General features: G+C 44.4%; 1 long non-coding RNA gene across 2 annotated transcripts; it reads right to left on the bottom strand.

The window, feature by feature from the left end:
* Nucleotides 1-4,164: 4,164 nt before the first annotated feature.
* On the bottom strand, nucleotides 4,165-6,266 carry LOC145875885 (uncharacterized). 2 transcript variants are annotated; one of them, XR_014391366.1, is made up of 3 exons: nucleotides 6,191-6,266; nucleotides 5,686-6,025; nucleotides 4,165-5,490 (listed from the first exon to the last, which is right to left on the bottom strand). It is a non-coding gene; the product is annotated as an uncharacterized LOC145875885 (long non-coding RNA). The 2 variants fall into 2 exon arrangements; XR_014391365.1 differs by having other exon boundaries at nucleotides 5,686-6,259.
* Nucleotides 6,267-18,211: the final 11,945 nt, after the last annotated feature.

Genomic DNA, 18,211 nt, shown 5'->3' with positions numbered 1-18,211 from the left:
TGTGTGAGGGGGGAACCAAAGGGCCCAGAAAGTCACGCCGCCAGCGGCGTCTTGAGAAGTATGTGGGAACCCCTGTACCTGTTGCTGATGTGTCTGGGTTAGAAGTGCAATGGGAAGTTCCACAAAATGTTGCTACACTGCAGAAGTCTGATGCAACCTTGAAAGGTTTATTTGATAAGGCCTTAGCTGGGGACAGCCAATCTTCATGTGGGGGAATATACACAGTAGACAACCACATACTCTACCTTGGGTCAGAAGCAGATAGCAGGAAGTTAGTGGTGCCATCTACATGTAGACCACTTGTTCTCAACCTTGCACATACAGTTCCATGGGCAGGCCATCTAGGGCAACATAAGACCTATCTTAGGCTAGGCTCCCGTTTCTTTTGGCCCTCCATGTATACTGATGTACAAACATACTGCAAAACATGCCCCACGTGACAGAAAACCAGTGCTGTCCGTAGGTCTGACCGGGCTCCTCTATGTTCACTGCCAGTTATCTCTACCCCATTCAAGAGAATTGCAATGGACATTGTTGGACCCTTGGAGAAGAGTAGTGCAGGTTACCAGTATATATTGGTGATCTGTGACTATGCCACCCGGTTCCCAGAAGCCTTCCCACTCCGTTCCATAACCACTCCAAAAATAATCAGTGCTCTTGTTCAGCTCTTTTCTCGTGTAGGAATCCCAGATGAAATCCTGACGGACCAAGGCACAAACTTCACTTCACGACAGATGGTTCAACTCCAACAACAAGTGGGCATTAAAGGCTTGAGGACCACTCCCTACCATCCCCAAACGGATGGGCTTGTAGAGAGATTCAATCAAACGCTCAAGAATATGCTGAGGAAGTTTGTGGCTGACACTGGTAAAGACTGGGATAAGTGGTTACCCTTTCTGCTTTTTGCTTACAGGGAGGTGCCTCAGGCATCGACAGGTTTCTCACCATTCGAACTCCTCTATGGATGGCCAGTGCAGGGACCACTGGACCTGCTGAAGAAGTGCTGGGAAGGTTCCCCAGTAGCTACCTCAGGACAGGGGATTGTCCAGTACGTTCTCCAGATGCGGGACAGGCTGGAGCGGTACCGAGAGGAGGCTAGGGCAAACCACCAGAGGGGGACCGCAATGATGATACACAACCAGGACATCCCGTGGTCATTTTTATGGTGGGTTGCAACTTGCAGAATCCTTCCAAGGTTGAACCCACCAGATGGGGACTGTCATGACTCTCCTGACAGTGGAACATTATGACTGCTGAATATTTTTTGAAGGTAAGATGGACCCCTAAGCTCCACTCTACGTTTAATTGAAAATGCCTATTTCTTTCTAAATCAATTTTTTCAAGTATACATTCTTTCCATTGCAGGACAAGGATTGTCCTCACTTTCAAAAATTCCCAAATTGCTTCAACTTGCATTTCTGATTGACTGGCAAGTTTCACCATCCAATTATTTTAGATCTATAGGAGTGCAAGTTTCACCATCCAATTATTTCAGATCTACAGGAGTGCAAGTTTCACCATCCAATTATTTCAGATCTATAGGAGTGCTAGTTTCACCATGGGGTGAACTAGCCTAGGCAGCCGATAGCAGTGCTTCATTTTTGCTAGCAGCACAGGATCCAGCAGCACAGGATCTTGTCAGCACAGGATCTTGTCAGCACAGGATCCAGCAGCACAGGATCCAGCAGCACAGGATCCAGCAGCACAGGATCCAGCAGCACAGGATCCAGCAGCACAGGATCCTGCCAGCACAGGATCCTGCCAGCACAGGATCCAGCACCTCTCAGTTTTGGACTGATTCGTTCCGGAAACCATTTGCCAGGATTTGCCTCTTGAGCATTGACCACAAGTTCTCAATGGGATTAAGGTCTGGGGAGTTTCCGTGCCATGGACCCAAAATATCGATGTTTTGTTCTCCGAGACACTTAGTTATCACTTATGCCTTATGGCAAGGTGCTCCATCATGCTGGAAAAGGCATTGTTCGTCACCAAACTGTTCCTGGATGGTTGGGAGAAGTTGCTCTCGGAGGATGTGTTGGTATCATTCTTTATTCATGGCTGTGTTCTTAGGAAAAATTGTGAGTGAGCCCACTCCCTTGGCTGAGAAACAACCCCACACATGAATGGTCTCAGGATGCTTTACTGTTGGCATGACACAGGACTGATGGTAGCGCTCACCTTGTCTTCTCCAGACAAGCTTTTTTCCGGATGCCCCAAACAATCGGAAAGGAGATTCATCAGAGAAAATGACTTTACCTCAGTTCTCAGCAGTCCAATCCCTGTACCTTTTGCAGAATATCAGTCTGTCCCTGATGTTTTTCCATGAGAGAAGTGGTTCTTTGCTGCCCTTCGCCTTCTTCACAACAATTGAACCGCTCTCCTTGAAGTTCTTGATGATCCGATAAATGGTTGATTTAGGTGCAATCTTACTGGCAACAATATCCTTGCCTGTGAAGCCCTTTTTGTGCAAAGCAATGATGACGGCACGTGTTTCCTTGCAGTTAACCCTAGTTGACAAAGGAAGAACAATGATTCCAAGCACCAGCCTCCTTTTGAAGCTTCCAGTCTGTTATTCAAACTCAATCAGCATGAGAGAGTGATCTCCAGCCTTGTCCTCGTCAACACTCACACCTGTGTTAACGAGAGCATCACTGACATGATGTCAGCTGGTCCTTTTGTGGCAGGGCTGAAATGCAGTGGAATTTTGGGGGGGGAATTCAGTTCATTTGCATGGCAAAGAGGGACTTTGCAATTAATTGCAATTCATCTGATCACTCTTCATAACATTCTAGAGTACATGCAAATTGCCATCATACAAACTGAGGCAGCAGACTTTATGAAAATTTATATTTATGTCATTCTCAAAAGTTTTGGCCACAACTTTATATAGACCAAGGAGTGGCCATTGCTGTGGTGGGAGAACTAGGAGATTCAGTTTCTATAATCTCCCTCTCTCTCTCTGCTCTGATAGAAACGAGCCTGCAACTCTTATCTCTCCAGCAGTTGCACTTAATCATTTATTTCCTTATAGAATCATAGCCCCGCAGGAAGGGTGCTTGAGTTGGTGCAGCACCCGATACATTAAAATACATTTGCCTAAGTGATAGATTACTTCTGTCTGTTCAGAAAGAAATGAAATCATTCAGATTACTACACCAGGAGTAGGCCTGTAATTTAGCCAGAGAGGATCAATAGCTTATTTAAAAAAATAGCTGTGGATTGTGTGTAGCCCAATCACAAGGCATGCCTACAAGTTGGGAACATGTGGCAAATCTGTCAGTGATGCAGCTACAACAGGGCTTTCGCAATATTTCAAATACAATTGCAGGTTGGAAAGCAAATGGATCCTGCTGAAAAGAGAAGATTATTCTGTCTGTAGGCTACCAAGTTATCAACTTCCAAATAGGCCTATTGAGCGAGCAGCATTGTTAAGGTAAGGGTTAAGGTTAGGGGTTAAGGTTTAGGGTAGGAATGTCCCAAGGAACCCAGACAGCACTGACCCTCTCACAACGGGATGGAATGCATAGTATAACCTAAGATGAACGACTCAAGCCGTTTACCATAGACCCCCCCCAAGGTCTCGGTCTGTGTAAGTGTTAGCACACAGGGATACCTCTGCGGGTCAGGGGCAATAAGCAGACCAGAGTGGCCCCGCCCCGATCAGAAAACATTGAGTCGGATGTCTCAGCTTCCTCTTCCGTCTCTGGTATAAGGAGCAGCAGTAATTCCACTGAGGAATAATAACTGGAAACTGCGTCCAAGATGCCTGACCATTGTTTTCAAGGTAATCTACTCACTTTCGCATGCCGATTTATGGAACGTCTATATCCAGGTTACATCTGGTTTACGGCTGAGAGTTTCCTTTTGTGAGGTGGAGACTTCGCAAACCGGAACTCCCAATTTCTAATATGTATGGACCCAGAACTAAATCACGCAGCTGATCAAATAACGCAAGATTTTTGTTCTGGGTTAACCGAGATTTGTTTTCTGTTCACCCCTATAATGGTTAAATTGAGGATTCAGGATGCTAGAGCTGTCTTCTACACAAAGTTCTAAGGAAACAGAACTCAGATAGCCAGGCAGAGAAGAGGGTTGTATTTCGCAGATGTGGCCGGTTACATTCTGTATTACAAAACCCTTCAAAAAGTGAGACTCTCCACCTCATTAGTCTTTCATTCAAAATTATATTATTTATTTAAAACAAAGTGCATAACTTAAATCAACAAACATGTCTGTCTGATCAACAGCTGTGGGCTCATCGAGGCAGACTTTAGGGTAAACATTGTGTTCATGTTGTTTAAATGAAGATAACGAGACTCCCAAATGATACCAAACACTAGACAGATAGCTGCTTGCCTCAGTAGGGTACATGGATGAAAACAAAGATAATATGATAACTTAACATTGTTTGTCAGTTAAAGTGGTGGCTTTTCTGAAGATAATTAAGCTACATTGTACCCTGATCTTTGATCTGTATGTGCTTAGCCAACTCCTACTTTAGTCTAGATACTGTAGATATGCATGACCAGGCTAACTATGGTAGCTGGGTATATAACAACTAAAACAGCGTAGAAACCATGCATAAAAGAAAGACAATGCCCTGAAACACAAACAACGGTTACCTGTTTGTTTGCATGTTGATCAATATAACACCAAGGATAAGTTCCCATTCAGCTTTGGGAGTATTACAAGGTAAAGCATGATTGTCCAAAGAGTAACTTCCACCAGGATGGATAAATATGTAAAAGTCGTTGCTTGGCTATCTGAAAGAGCCATGTGTGATAGTGGCACGTCAACATGCATAGCCTGGGAGAACAGGTATGTATACTCACATACTCCTACACTTATCTTATCATGAAATAGCATAACGTTAAGATAACCAAACCTAAAATGTACGCTTGAAATAAAACATCAAAAGTAAATAAAAGAAAGACTACATGATCTAATCCCTGGAAAACTGAATCAGAGTGAACAGAACCCTGAGTAAAGTGACTTCTTTCGAAAGCCTGACTCACATTTTCTTGAGGTGGTGGTCACCAACCCCTGGTCCTAGGGAGCAACAGGGTGTGCAGGCTTTTGTTCCAACCCATCGTGAACACACCTGATTCAGCTAGTCAGTTCATCTTAATGACCTAGATTAGCTGAACCAAGTGTGTTAGTGCTGGGTTGGAACAAAACCTTGCATACCCTGTGGCCCTCAAAGACCATGATTGGTAACCACTGCCGTAAACAGAAGGATTCTCTGTTGTTTCTCATCTTCCTCTTAAAAGAGTCTGGTCATCATTGATTGCAGCCCAGCCTCTTCCTCCCCTCATTATCCTCAGTGGCCCAGCCTCTTCCTCCCCTCATTATCCTCAGTGGCCCAGCCTCTTCCTCCCCTCATTATCCTCAGTGGCCCAGCCTCTTCCTCCCCTCATTATCCTCAGTGTCATTGTTGTGTGCCCAGCTTGCCTTAAGAGGGGTGAGCTCTGGTGCAATCACATCTCCATCCTAAACAAATGTGAACACAAACACACAGGGATACCAGTGTAAATTTTAAACATTGGGAAAATACTCTGTGTGGTGCAGGTAAGATAGTGATAGCTAGCTGGCTTGGCCTTGCACTGTCATCTTCCCCACACAATGTAAAAACGCTAAAAGCTTGAGGTAAAATGATATATAAAGGAAAGAGCGAGGCCTCCTGACCTGAGGTTTGGAGAAGTTCATATCCATACACCACTGGACAAAGTTCTTCTTAGCTGCCTCCATGGTCCTCTCATCAGTCTTCTTACAGTAGACCCTGATAAGCTGCTCAGCAAACCTTTCTGGCAGCAGCTTGGACACCTACAGGAACAACAATTGCCTTATATCATGTTTCCAAGCTCCAAAGATTATTGGATAATTCTAAAATAGGTATACGTAAGTGCATTGAAGTAGTGACCTGGTCCTTGCTGATCTGGTAAGCTTTGGTTGGGTCGTTCTTACAGTAGAAACGCATGTTGTTGATGGGGTTCTTCTCCTTCATACCCCAGTCCATGTTGATGATCTGATGGAGAGAAAGATAGGGAGGAGAGATGGACATGCAAAGAGATACCCATTTTCAACAGAGCAACTGGTAACAAAGGGTTACCTATAGAGAAGGCGGGGGGGATGGTATGGTAAAATGTATTCAATCAGTTCCCTGATTGAGGTGAAAAGACTGGACACTCACATGGACAACAAAGTCCCCTGGCTGCAGAGTAACATTTTGAAGGTCATTCTGAGGCCTGGACCTCGCCACACAGCCCTGCCCAGTCCAGGAGCTTTTCCTGGGGGAAGAGAAGACGAGGGAAACCAACCGTGACAGTACTGACAAGGGAAGAAACCGCTGAAGGTTCATATGACTTAGTTCCCTGCTTAGCGAGAATGACGCAATGTTTAGAGATGAGGAGGAGACTCCACCCAAAGTGGGGTCTGAATACCACCACGGGGGAAGCCATGTCTGTGTCTGAATTACAGCTGTAACGACCCTTTGGGGAGAATTCAACTTGGTTAAGCTTCTCTAGTGTCCGTGAGTTACTTACTCTGAAAAATTAGAACCTAACAGTAGTCACCTGGACTGCAATTCAAATAAAAAAGGTGTGCCTTGTTAAAAGTTTCATTTGTGGAATTTCTTTCCTTAATGCGTTTGAGCCAATCAGTTGTGTTGTGACAAGGTAGGGGTGGTATTACAGAAGATAGCCCTTTTTGGTAAAATACCAAGTCCATATTATGGCAAGAACAGCTCAAATAAGCAAAGAGAAACGACAGTCCATCATTACTTTAAGACATGAAGGTCAGTCCATCATTACTTTAAGACATGAAGGTCAGTCCATCATTACTTTAAGACATGAAGGTCAGTTCATCATTACTTTAAGACATGAAAGTCAGTCAATATGGAAAATGTCAACAACTTCAAAAGTTTAACCGTCAAGCGCTATGATGAAACTGGCTCTCATGAGGACCGCCACAGGAAAGGAAGACCCAGAGTTACCTCTTCTGCAGAGGATAAGTTCATTAGAGTTAACTGCACCTCAGATTGCAGCCCAAATAAATGCTTCACAGAGTTCAACATCAACAGTTCAGAGGAGACAGCGTGAATCAGGCCTTCATGGTCTAAGCGCTGCAAAGAAACCCCTACTAAAGGACACCAATAAGAAGAAGAGACTTGCTTGGGCCAAGAAACACGAGCAATGGACATTAGACCGGTGGAAATCTGTCCTTTGGTCTGATGAGTCCAAATTTAAGATTTTTGGTTCCAACTGCCATGTCTTTGTGAGACGCAGAGTAGGTGAATGGATGATCTCCTCATGTGTATTTCCCACCATGAAGCATGGAGGAGGAGGTGTGATGGTGCTTTGCTGGTGACACTGTCTGTGATTTATTTAGAATTCAAGGCACACTTAACCAGCATGGCTACCACAGCGATATGCCATCCCATCTGGTTTACGCTTAGTGGGATTATCATTTGATCTTCAGCAGGACAATGATCCAACACACCTCCAGGCTGTGTATGGGCTATTTGACCAAGAAGGAGAGTGATGGAGTGCTGTATCAGATGACCTGGCCTCCACAATCACCCGACCTCAACCCAATTGAGATGGTTTGGGATGAGTTGGACCACAGAGTGATGGAAAAGCAGCTAACAAGTGCTCAGCATATGTGGGAACTTCTTCAAGATAGTTGGAAATGCATTCCAGGTGAAGCTGGTTGAGAGAATGCCAAACGTGTGCAACGCTATTATCAAGGCAAATGGTGACTACTTTGAAGAATCTAAAATATATTTTGATTTGTTTTACCATTGTTTGGTTACTACATGATTCCATATGTGTTATTTCATAGTTTTGATGTCTTCACTATTATTCTACAATGTAGAAATAGTAAAAAACCCTTGAATGAGTTGGTGTGTCCAAACTTTTGACTGGTACTGTAGGGCTCCCGAGTGGCGCAGCAGTCTAATGCACTACATCTCAGTGCTAGAGGCGTCACTACAGACCCTGGTTCGATTCCAGGTTGTATCACAACCGGACGTGATTGGGAGTCCCATAGGGCGTCGGGCAATTGGCCCAGAGTCGTCTGGGTTTGGCCGGGGGTAGGCAGTCATTGTAAATAAGAATTTGTTCTTAACTTAAAAAAACGTACAAAGTTATGGAAACTCGAGTAAAGTGTATTTAACCTCTTAGGGCTAGGGGGCAGTATTTACACCGCCGGATAAAAAACGTACCCGATTTAATCTGGTTACTACTCCTACCCAGTAACTAGAATATGCATATACTTATTAGATATGGATAGAAAACACCCTAAAGTTTCTAAAACTGTTTGAATGGTGTCTGTGAGTATAACAGAACTCATATGGCAGGCAAAAACCTGAGAGATTCCTTTACAGGAAGTGGCCTGTCTGACCATTTATTGGCTTTCTTTGACATCTCTTTCCAAAACAAAGGATCTCTGCGGTAACGTGACACTTCCCACGGCTCCCATAGGCTCTCAGAGCCCGGGAAAAAGCTGAATGTCGTCATTCCAGCCCCAGGCTGAAACACATTATCGCCTTTGTCAAGTGGCCGATCAGGGGACAGTGGGCTTAGGGGCGTGCACTGGTCGCCCCCATCTTTCTTTTTTTTCCTCTGTTTACCGAAACGCAGATTCCCGGTCGGAATATTATCGCTTTTTTACGAGATAAATTGCATAAAAATTGATTTTAAACAGCGGTTGACATGCTTCGAAGTACGGTAATGGAATATTTAGAATTTTTTTGTCACGAAATGCGCCATGCTCGTAACCCTGATTTACCATTTCGGATAGTGTCTTGAACGCACGAACAAAACGCCGCTGTTTGGATATAACGATGGATTATTTGGGACCAAACCAACATTTGTCATTGAAGTAGAAGTCCTGGGAGTGCATTCTGACGAAGAACAGGAAAGGTAATAACATTTTTGTTATAGTAAATCTGATTTTGGTGAAGGCTAAACTTGCTGGGTGTCTAAATAGCTAGCCCGTGATGGCTGGGCTATGTACTTAGAATATTGCAAAATGTGCTTTCACCAAAAAGCTATTTTAAAATCGGACATATCGAGTGCATAGAGGAGTTCTGTATCTATAATTCTTAAAATAATTGTTATGCTTTTTGTGAACGTTTATCGTGAGTAATTTAGTAAATTGTTAGTAAATTCCCCGGAAGTTTGCGGGGGGTATGCTAGTTCTGAACGTCACATGCTAATGTAAAAAAGCTGTTTTTTGATATAAATATGAACTTGATTGAACAAAACATGCATGTATTGTATAACATAATGTCCTAGGGTTGTCATCTGATGAAGATCATCAAAGGTTAGTGCTGCATTTAGCTGTGGTTTGGGTTTATGTGACATTATATGCTAGCTTGAAAAATGGGTGTCTGATTATTTCTGGCTGGGTACTCTGCAAACATAATCTAATGTTTTTCTTTCGTTGTAAAGCCTTTTTGAAATCGGACAGTGTGGTTAGATAAAGGAGAGTCCTGTCTTTAAAATGGTGTAAAATAGTTATATGTTTGAGAAATTGAAGTAATAGCATTTTTAAGGTATTTGAATATCGCGCCACGGGATTAGACTGGCTGTTGCGTAGGTGGGACGATTTGGTGCCACCTACCCTAGAGAGGTTAAAGCAGGTGCTTCCACACAGGTGTGGTTTCTGAGTTAATTAAGCAACAAACATGCTGGGCAGGCCATTATTTTGGCTACCATGACTATGTCCCTTTAGGATAACAATGCCTACTCGGCTCCATCATTCATTGAATCAGATGACTAATTTATCACAAAACCCACTGATATTGACAACTACTTTCATTTATTTTTCATTGGCAAGATGAACAAACTTAGGGGTGACATGCCAGCAACAAACGCTGACACTACACATCCAAGTATATGTGACAAATTATGAAAGACAAGAATTATACTTTTGAATTCCTTAAAGTGAGTGTGGAAGAGGTGAACAAATTATTGTTGTCTATCAACAATGACAAGCCACTGAGGTCTGACAACTTGGATGGAAGATTACTGTGGATAACAGCGGATGATGTTGCCACATCTTCAATTTAAGCCTACTAGAAAGTGTGTGCCCTTAGGCCTGGAGGGAAGTTAAAGTCCTTCCGCTTCCTAAGAATAGTAAAGCCCCCTTTACTGGCTAAAATAGCCGACCAATCAGCCTGTTACCAACCCTTAGTAAACTTCTGTAAAAATAGTGTTTGACCTGATACGTCCCACCTAGCCCATAGAGGTTAACGTCTCTATCTTAGTACATACATTTCACACTTACTTCAGTAACCAGTTAGGGTATAAAGAAATAAAGACAGGTGTTCATATTTAATATAAGCAATATTTAGTATACTTATCGATGTTATGGATGAGCGCGGTTGTTTGTTCTGTTCCTCTCTCTCTCCATCTCTGTAGCTTCCAGGTATGCTGGATAAGGACCCGAGCTAAGGGAATTGGGCTTACTTTGTAGTGCCTGTCCGGAATGGCTCATTAATGTAAACGGGCATATTGGAAGACACTGTCAGTAGTGATGTAATTTTGTAAATGTTATATTGTGATGTTGTTTCATAAACGTGTTGCAATGTATATATTTTGGTATGTTTAGATAAATGGAAACTGTATGTTGAATAGGTAATTGCTTAATTAATTAGTGTTAATTGTTCTGAGGGGAGGGGCTACCCCTACAAAAGGAGCCTCTCTTTCAGTTCATGGGGAGGCATTTTGGATTGAGCTGTGGGTGGGGCAGCTTTGTTTTTAAGCTGTCCCATAAGGTATATGTTTGATGGCAGTACTGTTGTTTTGTTCCGGAATCACTATGTAAATAAACACCTTTGCACAGAAGAACTTTTGCGGCTCCGCCATCTTTTTATTTTTTATAGAGGTTAGGTTTTCCAGTTTAGCCTTCTGGCCTACTCTACGTGACATATGGTGGCAGCAGTGGGATGGCGCACCGCAAATCAGTGAATTCCAACAAGAGAGGTAAAGGAATGCGTACAGGATTGCGTTCACAGCAGCAGCATCAACTGTCATAAAAGGTAATTGAAGTTGAAACTGGGTGGAATACCATGGAATCTTCTGGTGAAGAGGTTAATTATGAGAAACTAGGAGCCCGACCAAGGGGCCAAACACAACCAGAACTGTTTGAACTACCGGTTGAGAAGAGGGACGAAGACCTCAAGCAGGAGTTTCGGGGCCTACGCCAATCTATCCTCACAGCTCCTCACCAAGCGGAACTCGTCAGTGAGAGCCCAAGATTGGGTCTGCCAACACCAGGACGACAAAGGCTCGACGCAGCAGGGACTTCAACTCCACAGCAGGATCCCCAAGCAGTAATGAGGCCAGCCCCAGCACCAGGAGACCAGTCCAGCAGTGTTAACCTGTTAGGGCTAGGGGGCAGCATTGACACGGCTGGATAAAAAACATACCCGATTTAATCTGGTTACCACTCCTACTCAGTAACTAGAATATGCATATACTTATTACATATGGATAGAAAACACCCTAAATTTTCTAAAACTGTTTGAATGGTGTCTGTGAGTATAACAGAACTCAAATGGCAGGTCAAAACCTGAGAGATTCCTTTACAGGAAGTGGCCTGTCTGACCATTTGTTGAACTTGTTTTCCATCTCTATCATTTACTAAGGATCTCTGCTCTAACGTGACACTTCCCACGTCTTCCATAGGCTCTCAGAGCCCGGGAAAAAACAGAATGTCGTCATTCCAGCCCCAGGCTGAAACACATTATCGCCTTTCTCAAGTGGCCGATCAAGAGACACTGGCTTATGCGCGTGACCCCGACCGCCCCCGCCTTTGGGATTTTTTCCTCTGTTTGCCGAAAAGGAGATTCCCTGTCGGAATATTATCGCTTTTCTACGAGAAAAATGTCGTAAAAATTGATTTTAAACAGCGGTTGACATGCTTCGAAGTACGGTAATGGAATACTTAGAATTTTATTGTCACGAATTGCGCCAAGCGCGTGACACTTCTTTACTATTTCGGATAGCGTCTGGAACGCACGAACAAAACGCCGCTATTCGGATATAACGATGGATTATTTTGGACCAAACCAACATTTGTTATTGAAGTAGCTGTCCTGGGTGTGTATTCTGACGAAGACAACAAAAGGTAATGAAATTTTTATAATAGTAAATATGATTATGGTGAGTGCTAAACTTGCCGGGTGTCTAAATAGCGAGCCCGTGATGCCTGGGCTATGTACTTAGAATATTGCAAAATGTGCTTTCACCAAAAAGCTATTTTAAAATCGGACATATCGAGTGCATAGAGGAGGTCTGTATCTATAATTCTTAAAATAATTGTTATGCTTTTTGTGAACGTTTATCGTGAGTAATTTAGTAAAATGTTAGCGAATTCCCCGGAAGTTTGCGGGGGGTATGCTAGTTCTGAACGTCACATGCTAATGTAAAAAGCTGGTTTTTGATATAAATATGAACTTGATTGAACAAAACATGCATGTATTGTATAACATAATGTCCTAGGGTTGTCATCTGATGAAGATCATCAAAGGTGAGTGCTGCATTTAGCTGTCTTCTGGGTTTTGGTGACATTATATGCTGGCTTGAAAAATGGGTGTCTGATTATTTCTGGCTTGGTACTCTGCTGACATAATCTAATGTTTTGTTTTCGTTGTAAAGCCTTTTTGAAATCGGACAGTGTGGTTAGATTAACGAGAGTCTTATCTTTAAATGGCTGTAAAATAGTCATATGTTTGAGAAATTGAAGTAATAGGATTTTTAAGGTTTTGAAAATCGCGCCACAGGATAGCCGTGGCTGTTACGTAGGTGGGACGAATTCGTCCCGCCTAGCCTAGAGAGGTTAACGTTCATCTTCCAGCATTCCTGAGGAAGGAGCCAAAGATGCCCTCATACCAGCAGGGGGAGGACATTGAAAACTACTTGCTGAGGTTTGAGCGAATGGCCAAGACGTGGCAGTGGCCGGAGGTAGAGTGGGCCTGCAGGCTTGTCCCATTGCTCACGGGCAAGGCCTTAGAGGCTTACACAGCAATGGATGAGGGGCTGTCCAACGTCTACAAGGGCTTGAAGGAAGCGCTGCTGGTGAAGTTCGACATCTCCTCGGAGACCTACCGTCAACGCTTTAGAGCTGCATCGACGCCATCGGGTGAGTCACCGACAGAGACGTACCACCGCCTCAAGGGTCTCTACCGATGATGGGTTCAACCAGAGGAGAAGACACAGGACGAGATCGGTGAGGTCATCATCCTCGAGCAACTTCTACAAGTTCTACCACACGACATTCGAACCTGGGTTCGAGAGCACGAGCCCAAGGACGGGCTTATGGCGGCCAAGCTTGCGCTGCAGTACCATAATGCACGTAAAGGGGGCCCACCACGACCTGCAGCACCCGCTCCAAGGAGTCTCCGAGACACAAGGGACATCAGAGATACCCGAGATGGTGGAGGTAACTCTGGGGGTTATGTGTCTGGGAGGAGGGAGGTAAGGGATTATGCAGTTCGCTCTGATGGGAGGGGTCTGACCTGTTTTTACTGCCGACAGCAGGGGCACAAGGCTTCAATGTGTCCGCTACGTAAATCCAAGCTCTCAGGTTACTGTTATGTGCCCAGAGAGGGGGATGGTGTTCAGAATAGACAGACTGGGGAAGGGTCAGTCTTGGTACCTGTAAAAGTGAATGGTAAAAGTCTTACTGCAATGATTGACACCGGCAGTTCCCTGTCGTTGATCAGAAAATGTAATGTACCTGTTAATGACATTGATTACGGTCACCAGACACTGATCCAATGTGTCCATGGTGACCAGTCACAGCAGCCCACAGCTGAACTCACAGTGGAGATTCAGGGTCAGAAATACCTCCTCAAAGTTGGGGTAATGGAGAAGCTACCTTTTGAGATGATTTTGGGGAGGGATGTGCCTGTACTCTCTGATCTGTTGGGAAGTGTGGGGGGTCAGCTATATGAGCAGTCAGTTTGCCAGTCTGATGTTCAGGTGTCATGTTCAGTTGTCACTCGTGCACAGGCCAAAGCTGGTTTACAACCTCTGCCTGACTTGTGTGATAGTCTGTGTGAGGGGGGAACCAAAGGGCCCAGAAAGTCACGCCGCCAGCGGCGTCTTGAGAAGTATGTGGGAACCCCTGTACCTGTTGCTGATGTGTCTGGGTTAGAAGTGCAATGGGAAGTTCCACAAAATGTTGCTACACTGCAGAAGTCTGATGCAACCTTGAAAGGTTTATTTGATAAGGCCTTAGCTGGGGACAGCCAATCTTCATGTGGGGGAATATACACAGTAGACAACCACATACTCTACCTTGGGTCAGAAGCAGATAGCAGGAAGTTAGTGGTGCCATCTACATGTAGACCACTTGTTCTCAACCTTGCACATACAGTTCCATGGGCAGGCCATCTAGGGCAACATAAGACCTATCTTAGGCTAGGCTCCCGTTTCTTTTGGCCCTCCATGTATACTGATGTACAAACATACTGCAAAACATGCCCCACGTGACAGAAAACCAGTGCTGTCCGTAGGTCTGACCGGGCTCCTCTATGTTCACTGCCAGTTATCTCTACCCCATTCAAGAGAATTGCAATGGACATTGTTGGACCCTTGGAGAAGAGTAGTGCAGGTTACCAGTATATATTGGTGATCTGTGACTATGCCACCCGGTTCCCAGAAGCCTTCCCACTCCGTTCCATAACCACTCCAAAAATAATCAGTGCTCTTGTTCAGCTCTTTTCTCGTGTAGGAATCCCAGATGAAATCCTGACGGACCAAGGCACAAACTTCACTTCACGACAGATGGTTCAACTCCAACAACAAGTGGGCATTAAAGGCTTGAGGACCACTCCCTACCATCCCCAAACGGATGGGCTTGTAGAGAGATTCAATCAAACGCTCAAGAATATGCTGAGGAAGTTTGTGGCTGACACTGGTAAAGACTGGGATAAGTGGTTACCCTTTCTGCTTTTTGCTTACAGGGAGGTGCCTCAGGCATCGACAGGTTTCTCACCATTCGAACTCCTCTATGGATGGCCAGTGCAGGGACCACTGGACCTGCTGAAGAAGTGCTGGGAAGGTTCCCCAGTAGCTACCTCAGGACAGGGGATTGTCCAGTACGTTCTCCAGATGCGGGACAGGCTGGAGCGGTACCGAGAGGAGGCTAGGGCAAACCACCAGAGGGGGACCGCAATGATGATACACAACCAGGACATCCCGTGGTCATTTTTATGGTGGGTTGCAACTTGCAGAATCCTTCCAAGGTTGAACCCACCAGATGGGGACTGTCATGACTCTCCTGACAGTGGAACATTATGACTGCTGAATATTTTTTGAAGGTAAGATGGACCCCTAAGCTCCACTCTACGTTTAATTGAAAATGCCTATTTCTTTCTAAATCAATTTTTTCAAGTATACATTCTTTCCATTGCAGGACAAGGATTGTCCTCACTTTCAAAAATTCCCAAATTGCTTCAACTTGCATTTCTGATTGACTGGCAAGTTTCACCATCCAATTATTTTAGATCTATAGGAGTGCAAGTTTCACCATCCAATTATTTCAGATCTACAGGAGTGCAAGTTTCACCATCCAATTATTTCAGATCTATAGGAGTGCTAGTTTCACCATGGGGTGAACTAGCCTAGGCAGCCGATAGCAGTGCTTCATTTTTGCTAGCAGCACAGGATCCAGCAGCACAGGATCTGTCAGCACAGGATCTTGTCAGCACAGGATCCAGCAGCACAGGATCCAGCAGCACAGGATCCAGCAGCACAGGATCCAGCAGCACAGGATCCAGCAGCACAGGATCCTGCCAGCACAGGATCCAGCACCTCTCAGTTTTGGACTGATTCGTTCCGGAAACCATTTGCCAGGATTTGCCTCTTGAGCATTGACCACAAGTTCTCAATGGGATTAAGGTCTGGGGAGTTTCCGTGCCATGGACCCAAAATATCGATGTTTTGTTCTCCGAGACACTTAGTTATCACTTATGCCTTATGGCAAGGTGCTCCATCATGCTGGAAAAGGCATTGTTCGTCACCAAACTGTTCCTGGATGGTTGGGAGAAGTTGCTCTCGGAGGATGTGTTGGTATCATTCTTTATTCATGGCTGTGTTCTTAGGAAAAATTGTGAGTGAGCCCACTCCCTTGGCTGAGAAACAACCCCACACATGAATGGTCTCAGGATGCTTTACTGTTGGCATGACACAGGACTGATGGTAGCGCTCACCTTGTCTTCTCCAGACAAGCTTTTTTCCGGATGCCCCAAACAATCGGAAAGGAGATTCATCAGAGAAAATGACTTTACCTCAGTTCTCAGCAGTCCAATCCCTGTACCTTTTGCAGAATATCAGTCTGTCCCTGATGTTTTTCCATGAGAGAAGTGGTTCTTTGCTGCCCTTCGCCTTCTTCACAACAATTGAACCGCTCTCCTTGAAGTTCTTGATGATCCGATAAATGGTTGATTTAGGTGCAATCTTACTGGCAACAATATCCTTGCCTGTGAAGCCCTTTTTGTGCAAAGCAATGATGACGGCACGTGTTTCCTTGCAGTTAACCCTAGTTGACAAAGGAAGAACAATGATTCCAAGCACCAGCCTCCTTTTGAAGCTTCCAGTCTGTTATTCAAACTCAATCAGCATGAGAGAGTGATCTCCAGCCTTGTCCTCGTCAACACTCACACCTGTGTTAACGAGAGCATCACTGACATGATGTCAGCTGGTCCTTTTGTGGCAGGGCTGAAATGCAGTGGAATTTTGGGGGGGGAATTCAGTTCATTTGCATGGCAAAGAGGGACTTTGCAATTAATTGCAATTCATCTGATCACTCTTCATAACATTCTAGAGTACATGCAAATTGCCATCATACAAACTGAGGCAGCAGACTTTATGAAAATTTATATTTATGTCATTCTCAAAAGTTTTGGCCACAACTTTATATAGACCAAGGAGTGGCCATTGCTGTGGTGGGAGAACTAGGAGATTCAGTTTCTATAATCTCCCTCTCTCTCTCTGCTCTGATAGAAACGAGCCTGCAACTCTTATCTCTCCAGCAGTTGCACTTAATCATTTATTTCCTTATAGAATCATAGCCCCGCAGGAAGGGTGCTTGAGTTGGTGCAGCACCCGATACATTAAAATACATTTGCCTAAGTGATAGATTACTTCTGTCTGTTCAGAAAGAAATGAAATCATTCAGATTACTACACCAGGAGTAGGCCTGTAATTTAGCCAGAGAGGATCAATAGCTTATTTAAAAAAATAGCTGTGGATTGTGTGTAGCCCAATCACAAGGCATGCCTACAAGTTGGGAACATGTGGCAAATCTGTCAGTGATGCAGCTACAACAGGGCTTTCGCAATATTTCAAATACAATTGCAGGTTGGAAAGCAAATGGATCCTGCTGAAAAGAGAAGATTATTCTGTCTGTAGGCTACCAAGTTATCAACTTCCAAATAGGCCTATTGAGCGAGCAGCATTGTTAAGGTAAGGGTTAAGGTTAGGGGTTAAGGTTTAGGGTAGGAATGTCCCAAGGAACCCAGACAGCACTGACCCTCTCACAACGGGATGGAATGCATAGTATAACCTAAGATGAACGACTCAAGCCGTTTACCATAGACCCCCCCCAAGGTCTCGGTCTGTGTAAGTGTTAGCACACAGGGATACCTCTGCGGGTCAGGGGCAATAAGCAGACCAGAGTGGCCCCGCCCCGATCAGAAAACATTGAGTCGGATGTCTCAGCTTCCTCTTCCGTCTCTGGTATAAGGAGCAGCAGTAATTCCACTGAGGAATAATAACTGGAAACTGCGTCCAAGATGCCTGACCATTGTTTTCAAGGTAATCTACTCACTTTCGCATGCCGATTTATGGAACGTCTATATCCAGGTTACATCTGGTTTACGGCTGAGAGTTTCCTTTTGTGAGGTGGAGACTTCGCAAACCGGAACTCCCAATTTCTAATAGGTATGGACCCAGAACTAAATCACGCAGCTGATCAAATAACGCAAGATTTTTGTTCTGGGTTAACCGAGATTTGTTTTCTGTTCACCCCTATAATGGTTAAATTGAGGATTCAGGATGCTAGAGCTGTCTTCTACACAAAGTTCTAAGGAAACAGAACTCAGATAGCCAGGCAGAGAAGAGGGTTGTATTTCGCAGATGTGGCCGGTTACATTCTGTATTACAAAACCCTTCAAAAAGTGAGACTCTCCACCTCA

This window comes from Salmo salar, unplaced genomic scaffold, assembly GCF_965601325.2.
Source record: "Salmo salar unplaced genomic scaffold, fSalSal1 ptg000378l, whole genome shotgun sequence".
In the NCBI taxonomy this organism is placed as follows: domain Eukaryota; kingdom Metazoa; phylum Chordata; class Actinopteri; order Salmoniformes; family Salmonidae; genus Salmo; species Salmo salar.
Note: the sequence above shows the minus strand (reverse complement) of the source record. Positions and strands in the feature narration are given on the sequence as shown.